Consider the following 9,084-nt stretch of genomic DNA (forward strand, 5'->3'; position numbering starts at 1 on the left):
TCACACCTATCTCTCTACCCCCATCCCCTTATTTCTCTCTCTCTGTCTCTCTCATTCTCTCCTATCTTTCTTTCTTTCCTTCTTTTTTTTTTTTGTTTTTTTTTGTTTGTTTGTTTGTTTTGAGATGGAGTCTCACTTTGTCACCCAGGCTGGAGTGCAGTGGTGCTATCTCAGCTCACTGCAGCCTCCACCTCCTGGGTTCAAGCGATTTTCTGTCTTAGCCTCCCGAGTAGCTAGGACTACAGGCGAGCATCACCACAGCTGGCTAATTTTTGTATTTTTTAGTAGAGACGGGGTTTTATCATGTTGGCCAGGCTGGTCTCGAATTCCTGACCTCAAGTGATCTGCCCACCTTGGCCTCCCAAAATGCTGGGACTATAGGCATGAGTCTTCGCACCTGGCCTGTCTCCTACCTATCTCTCCTCTCTTCCCCTGCCACTTTGTCTCTCTTTCTCTCTCTGTCATTTGGTATCACTTCTGACTCCTCTGTAGCCCTCATCACTTTATGTTCTCCTCACCAAACCCCATCTGATGCCAGGAATGTCCATGCTCCTGGTCTCCTGTCTGGTCTGCACTCAGCCCACCCTTCTTACTGGCATCAGGGAACTCTTATTGTGTCACATCTCTGCATAAAGTCTAAAGTCTTGAGTAAGTGCTGCAAGGCCTCTCATAATTTGGCCCCACCTGACAGGCAGGCACTCTTCCACAAACACTGCATCCCAGCGGCACTGACCTACTTAGTTTCTGGACCCTGGTAACGTGAAACTCCCTCTGTGCCTCTGACCACGCTCTTTGTTCTGTGGGAAAATCATTCCTCCTCAGTCCAAGGAAGGCTGCCTCCTTCCAGAAGTCCTGAAGTCCTCCTCTACCTCCTCCCATGCACTAGAAGACGTCTGGAACTCACTCTTTTAGAAAACTTGTAGCCAGCTAGTGTTTCCAAACACCAAATTCCCATTTTCTTTAGTCAATGGCCAAAATGCAAGTTTCTCAGGTTGTCTCTTTGGCTACACGCTAACCTCCAAAGAGCTCTGATCTTCCTCACCATTGACCATCCTCTCATTGCTCCCTCTCTGCATAACCTTTATCTGAGCCCTCTAGAACCGCATTCCATGGTAAAAATCTCTCATCCACAGCCCTGTCACCAATGGATCCTTCTCTCCACCTTGCTCATCCTTGCACATTGTGTCTCCCCTGTTCTCCTCCCAAGGGGATGCCACTTATTCTCCCTCACCCCACAGCCTGTACCTAAGAGTTGATGGGAGAATCATAATGTCAGTTCCAGGTGACAGTTCCTCTATTCATTCAGGCTGATGCTAAACCACCCTTTATAGTCCACATTGCCAGTGTCAGATGCCAACCTCCAGTCGTTCCTCCTCCTCATTCTCGAAGCCTCTGGCACCTTGCCCAGTCTTCCTTTTTACACCAGGTCCTTTATAGCTTCAAGATTTCAATTATTTGATTTCAAAGGAATATCTTCTCAATGACACCTAAACCACCCTTTCTTTCACTGCTCCCTGGACCTTGTCACCACCCACAATTTCTCTAGCTCTGAAGCCTTTAATTCAGCAGTCTACTCAGATCACAAGCTGCCACCTTTCATTCCAATGACTGCTACCACACCTGTATTTTATTTCAGCAAGAGTTTCAATATCTCAACTCCTGTACTTTCTCCTTTTCTATCAGCCCCTTCCTGTTTTTACTTCCTTCCCTATCAGACTCCACGGTGCATCTATCTTATAAATCTCTGTAACCCCCCTGCCATGTACGTTATCTTTACATTGCACTCACCCAGCAAAACACCAAACCTGGATAACTCCAGCTTCCTCATCCCCAACTCCCACTTCTAAACTTTGGCTTCAAAGGGAATCTGCATAAATGCCCCTCCATCTCATGGTTGGGCAATTACAAGTTCATGGTCTCCAATTGCAAGGGTCCTCAGGGCAGTCCAGCCATCCCTCTGGGTATCCCCATCAGCTCTCCCTGCCAGTCTCCATGGAAGCCAGTGCAAATTCTTCCAATTCCTCAAATCTCTTGTCCCACCACTTCTTTCCAGAGTATGGAAGGAACCACACTCTGTTCCTTCCAAAGAGTATCACACTCCCAACTTCACAAGAAATGAGAAGTCGTGGGAAGGGAGCTGTTCCTGTCTACATCTATACCGTGGGGGGTCTCCTCCCTCCAGGCACAATGGAAGTGCTGTTTCTCCTCTAGTATTCCCACCTTTCCTGCCTCCTTGGGCTTAAAGATCCATCAGTTACCCCCTACCTCAATCCCTCTCTCTCCAGTGGCAGAGGGGCTCACTTCCAGAGATTTGCCCTCTGACTTTGAGGATGGCATTCCTTAAAGAGATTATTCCACTTCTGTGCTCTATTTTCTGAAATTACCAGTTGGTCACAGTCTTGGCCCCTTTGACCCAAAAGCCAACCATAAGCTTTTGGCTTCTCACTTCATAGGAAACATAGTAGATATAAGTAAACAGATGCAAATTGCTCCCAAAGAAAATTTAGTAGAAACATCTTCCCTTCTGAGAGGCAGTGGAAATCAATTTGAAGCTGGCCTAACGTTTAGTATTCTTAGACTTGCCTAGGAAAAAATTGCGAGTAACCAAAGTAAGAGAGCAGGAAAGAGGTGATAAGGAGTGGAAGAAACATTCTTCACCTTTGCCAGCACAGTCCATCTGTCACTTCCAAAGCTCACTTTAACAAGGAAAATCCTGCTGACTCTTCTTTTTGAGGATATGTGAAATCAAGAAATGGCCCTTGCAAGCAAGTGGCTTGGGCAGTTGAGCAAAGGCAGAGCATAGAACAGTGAAGTGGCACAGATGTCTTTTCAAAGGGAAATCCCTACCACTGTGGGCTTGTCCTTCTGGCACTTGGAACACGAAGCCGGTCGGGCCACCCCTCCTGTCACACCCGCAGGGCCCACCCATTAAGCGGGAGCAGGTGGCCAGGCGTGCCTTGGCACTTGCACTCGGAGAATTGAGTATCAACAAGCAGCAGGGCTTCGTTTCTGCTTCCAATGTCTGCTTTAAGAAGATAATGTAGGCCACAGACTCGAAGGCACTTCTCTTTCTCCTAAGAGAGTATGCTCAAGTGGACCCTTTGATCAGACTCAATTCCACAAGAAATTATTAAGAACCTACCATATGTCAGGTGCTGTGAGCTGCTGGGGATAACAGGATGGACAAGGCAGCTCCCAGTCCTGAATGGGTCCCAAAGTAGCCTAAGGAGGGGGCACAGATAAAGCAGCACTAATACAACAGGAGCAGAGCTCGCCCAGGGTATGAATGCGGCTCTGCGGGGAGGGGGTGTGGAGGAGGCAAGGGGTGAAGAGGCGAGCGCCCGGAAGGCTCTCAGAAGTGGTCACATTGGAGTTGGGTGTCCTCCAAACTTCCAGTGCCAGGATGCAAACCCCAATCTTTCAAAGTTCATTGTTCTAAGAAGAACTGGCAGAGGCGTGGAAACAGCTACATCTTTAGATACATAACGTCCTAATTAGTGGTTGTCCTCCAATGCCAAACAAAGCAGCCGAGAAGCAGGCTTCAAAGCAGCTCTTCTGATGACAGACTAGGACACAGAATGACTTTAAATGAGAATGAGCCCTGGCTGAGCTACATTTTGGCTAGCTTCCCAATTATCACCATTGCTGGCATGTCTAATTTATTCACTCAGAGAAGTCTTTTTCTCTGACATCCTAGAGCCAGCTAAATCCTTCTTCAGGTCCCTGAAGGAAAATATTAACAAATCCATTAATTAAAAGATGCGTGTAAACTTGACCCTGAAAACTATCATTCTGTTTTAATTCAGTAAGCGAGCAAGTTCTTGAATTCAAGTCAAATATTTCCTAGCAGGGCTGAGCTTTATCTAGGACTGGAGCCTGACTTTATTTTTAAGCATGAATTACTTTAAAAAATATTCATCCTTCAGAATGGAATTACAACATTATAGTTCATTCTAGTTTGGGACAGTAAACTTGATGTCTATCTTGAGCTTTAACTTTAATTCATTCCAGCTTTTTAAAATATTTTATTTTATTTTATTTTATTTATTTTGAGACAGGGTCTCACTCAGTCAGCCAGGCTGGAGTGTAGTGGCGTGATCTTGGCTCATTGCAACCTCCACCTCCCTGGCTCAAGCCATCCTCCTGCCTCAGCCCCCAAAGTAGCTGGGACTACAGGCGCATACCACCATGCCCAGTTAATTTTTGTATTTTTTGTGGAGACGGTTTTGCCACGTTGCCCAGGCTGGTCTCAAACTCCTGGGCTCAGCATTTTTGAGGCACCCAATATGTACATAGTAGGCACTCAAAACTGAGCTCTCTCCACCACTTTCAATCCCCAGCACCCTTCTTCATTTTCTATCATAGCACTTAGACTACCTGACGTTGTATTATAAATTATAACATAAGCTTCCCAAGGGCAGAAACCAAACTGTTTTGATCTCTGCTATAATCCCACCACCTAAAACAGTGCCTGGCAAGGAAGGAAGTACTTGTTCGAGGAAAGCACTTGCTCCTTCACGCAGGTGAGTGAATGAACCAGGCATTGTGCTGGAATGTAGCTGACATAAGGTTGCAGAATCTAGTAGCATCTACTCATTCCATATAAAAGGAGCTGACAGGTCCCAGTCTAGAATGGGAAGGAAGACATTTGCCTAAAAGCTGGTGTGCAAGGCCAGCACATTGTTTCTAGTTAGATAATGGTTTAGGTTGATATGTTGAGAAAAATGGATTCTCAATTCCTGCCCTCCCATGGTCTCACATTTGCTAGTCAAGTCCCATTTACTAGGGTAGACAGACATGTAAATGGACACATTAGGATCAACATGGTGGATGCAAAACATACATAAATTAAGTGCTAGGCAAGCCCCAGGAAATCAGCAACCAAATGGGGAAGACAGATGAGGCCCTTTGAGCTGGTGCTTACTGTAAAAGTAGGAATCTGCTGGTGTTACTCATTTGCTCAAAAATCTATGGTAGTTCCTTCAAACACACAGGGACTTTCTTGACTTTGAATACCCTCTTTAACTTAGACACTGGTGCATGAACTCTGCAGCCAGACTTCCTGGGTTCACATCCTGGGCTTGCCCCTTATTAAATATGAGACCTACCTCTCTATGCCCATAAGTGAAGGATAATAATATTATACCTACCACACAGGGTTCACATAAGAATCCAATTGACTTAATAAATGTACTTAGAACAGGGCCTGACATACAGAGTGAAATTAAGTGTTAGTCCAGGCACAGTGGCTCATGCCTGTAATCCCAGTACTTTGGGAGGCCGAGGTGGGTGGATCACTTGAGCTCAGGAATTCAAGACCAGCCTGGGCAACAATGTGAAACCCCATCTCTAGAAAAAAATATAAAAATTGCCAGGCACGGTGGCACACGTCTGTAGTCCCATCTACTCAGGAGACTGAGGTGGAAGAATCGCTTGAACCTAGGAGGCAGAGGTTGCAGTGAGCCGAGACTGTGCTACTGCACTGCAGCCTGGGCGACAGAGCGAGACCCTGTCTTAAAAAAAGCAAAGACCAAAAAAAAAAAAAAAAGAAAAAAACTACCAACTATGATCTAAAGGCAGTTCTACTTTCCACCATAGGCAGTGAGGGCAACTGGGACTCCAAATAAGGGCCTAACCAGAGAGAAGGCCAATTTTAACAGTGTGAGTAAATCTTGCCCCTAAAACACCAGCACAGCTTTTAAGGTAAAGGTAAATCAAATTGAATGATTCTTAAATCCACAGCACGGTGACACAGAAGCAATGAAGGAGCAATGAATGGACTCTTTGCCCTGTGCAAGAAACTTCATAAAGCTCAATAAGTAATAATAATAACAACAAATGTTTTTGTTTTTGAGACGGAGTCTTGCTCTGTCATTCAGGCTGGAGCACAGTGGCACAAACTCGGCTCACTGCAACCTCTGCCTCCCAGGTTCAAGTGACTCTCCTGCCTCAGCCTCCCAAGTAGCTGGGATTACAAGTATATGCCACCACACTTGGCTAATTTTTGTATTATTAGTAGAGACGGGGGTTTCACCATGTTGCCCAGGCTGGTATCGAACTCCTGACCTCAAGTGATCCGCCTGCCTCAGCCTCCCAAAGTGCTAGATTACAGGCACAAGCCGCCGCACCTGACCCATTATTTGTTTATAAAGTGTTTTAGGCAGATCTGACATGGCCTACCACCAACCCATAAATTGGAATGGTCCCCTGTTTTTCTTTCAATATTCTTACTGCCATATTCATTTAATTAAGAATGCCCTAAATGTTTGTTATATATCAAAGCACATGAATACTTTAACTCTAGAGAGAAAAAAATACATAATTTTTTTTTGGTCCTAAGAAAACAAATGTTTATTCATTTATCCAAATGTTATAAAGCCATTTTTATGTGCAAGCTGCTGGCTTATAAGGTATTTTAATGTACCATACTTTTGTTAAAGGGCTGGCAGCAAGAAGAAATAGCTACAACTGGCCAGGCGCAGCAGCTCACGCCTGTAGTCCCAGGACTTTGGGAGGCCAAGGAGGGCAGATTACCTGAACTCAGGAGTTCGAGACCAGCCTGGCCAACATGGTGAAACCCTGTCTCTATGAAAAATACAAAAAATAAAAATATAAAAAGAAATAGCTACAACTAAGCATAATTACAAGGTAAGGCAGAACACATTGTCAGAGGGATTATTTCAGCTCTGAAGGAGAAAGGACAGCTTCAAGGAGGTAGTGTCTGAGGAGGGAGAAAATGGGGTAAATACACAAGGGTTGCATAAGCAGTGGCACTGCCATGAGAAGAACAGTGTGAGCAGGAAACAGAGGTGAGAACACTTCAGAGCATATTCAGGGGCAACAATAATTCCAATTCACCTGAAACCTAGGTGTACAGTGAAGGAAAATACTGTGCAAAATTGGATTCAGGTATAACATCACAAAAACCAAAGTATGAGTTTAAAGATGCAATTCAGCCTTGGCAACATGGTGAAACCCTGTCTCTACAAATACGAAATAAAAAAAGCGGGGCGTGGTGGCGCGTGCCTGTGGTCCCAGCTACCGGGGAGGCAGAGGTGGAGGATCGCTTGAGCCCAGGAGGTAGAGGCTGCAGTGAGCCAAGATCATGCCACTGCATCCAGCCTGGGCAACAGAGTGAGACCCCATCTCAAAAAACAAAAACAAAAAAAAGCAACTTCAGACATTTTTCCTCATTCACTTTTGCAAACACATATTACCTCTAAACATTTCAAGAAAGTTTTCTATCTTAGGTATAAACAGTTAATTAAATTTTAAAATAACATCTTTACAATGATTACTATAACCAAAATAAGTGTCTAGAGCCAGAAAACAGAGACAACATATTCATGACAATAATCACAACTACTTTTATGGAGCTTTTTGTTGATAAAATACAAATTTTCCCTTATCCACCATAGGAAAAATCCACATTAAAAAATGCTTTTAACTTCCTAGTTCTACTTTACAAGTAACCCAAATATCACATTCCTAGCATCTCATGCTTTCTAAACTGAGGTAATTCAATAAACCTCAGTTACTCTGCACAAAATTAAAACTTCACAAATAGAAGTGAATTTAATTCAGTTATATCATACACATATATATCATGAGCATAGATAATAGTTGTACACATTACATAGAAGAGAAGTTCCTGGTGAAAATAAGGAATTATATTAATCTACCATTTAGCCTAGACTCTACAGCTTGCTCTGGTTAAAGTTAATCTGGCATCTTAGCCAAGTGAAAGCTGCTTTTAACATTTTGCCATTGATTCTTTCCGCTTTGAAGACCTTAAAAGCTAGTATTAGGTTGATGTAAAAGTAAATGCAATTTTTGCCATTAAAAGTAATGGAAATTGCTTTTGCACAAACCTAATACTAAAATATTCCAAATCACAGAAGCTATTTCTAAATCACTGGATGTAAAATATTAAATTATCATTGTAAACTTTATGATGTTACCATTGACACTTCCCTATTATGAAATATACGCTTCAGATAATCAGTAAAAACTTTCTAAGTCATTTATGTTCACACACGAAGCATGCTTTTCACAATTCTATTCACACAAAGGAACAAGAAAATCCTTGACCTTTATTAGCATAAGCCTCAGCGTCTATGCTCAGAGATTTAGATGTTAAGATATCCCCCAGATTCTTGGAGATATTTTCTTGTAATAAAATATTTTTAAAACTTAAGTTATCTCCCAGAAATGCTTTTAAAAGATAGAAGTCTTTGAAATTTGGAGTCGTTACACCTCAAAAACAACCATATCCTTTATTATACCAAGTTAAAAGTAAACTGGTTTTCAAAAAAACAAATTTTTCAAATGTAACCTCTTTTAAACTAATTCTCCCTAAGTTTGCTGGTTTTTTCTATGCTTCAATGACACTGTATTCTGTATAATTATTATCACTATGTTTTTGAGACAGGGTCTCAATCTGCTGCCCAGGCTGGAATGCAGTGGCACAATCTTGGCTCACTGCATCCTCAACCTCCTGGGCTTAAGCGATCCTCCTACCTCAGCCTCCCAAGCAGCTGGGACTACAGGCACGCCACCACAACTGGCTAATTTCTGTAGTTTTTGTGGGGACGGGGTTTCACCATGTTGCCCAGACTGGTCTCGAACTCCTGGGCTTAAGCAGTCTGCCTGCCTCATCCTCCCAAAGTGCTGGGATTACAGGCATGAGCCACCACATCCAGTCTGTATGATTATTTTAACTAGCAATATTTCCTTTGTACTTTAACATATGGATAACAAAATTTTTATTTACAGATTTTATTTTTTTGAAATATGCCATGATTTCCCATGCTGGCCCAAACACAAATATAGAATTGTATACAATAGTGGCTACTTTTTTTTCACATCACAAAAATTAATTTTCAAATAATTTCTGGAGAGTTACGTACTTGACTTTTGATTCATTTCACTAAAACTCTCTTAAAAATCCAATAAATTGGCCGGGCGCGGTGGCTCAAGCCTGTAATCCCAGCACTTTGGGAGGCCGAGAAGGGCGGATCACGAGGTCAGGAGATCGAGACCATCCTGGCTAACATGGTGAAACACTGTCTCTACTAAAAATAC

The sequence above is a fragment of the Colobus angolensis genome, unplaced genomic scaffold (genome assembly GCF_000951035.1).
Source record: "Colobus angolensis palliatus isolate OR3802 unplaced genomic scaffold, Cang.pa_1.0 Scaffold16, whole genome shotgun sequence".
Taxonomy (NCBI): Eukaryota; Metazoa; Chordata; class Mammalia; order Primates; family Cercopithecidae; genus Colobus; species Colobus angolensis.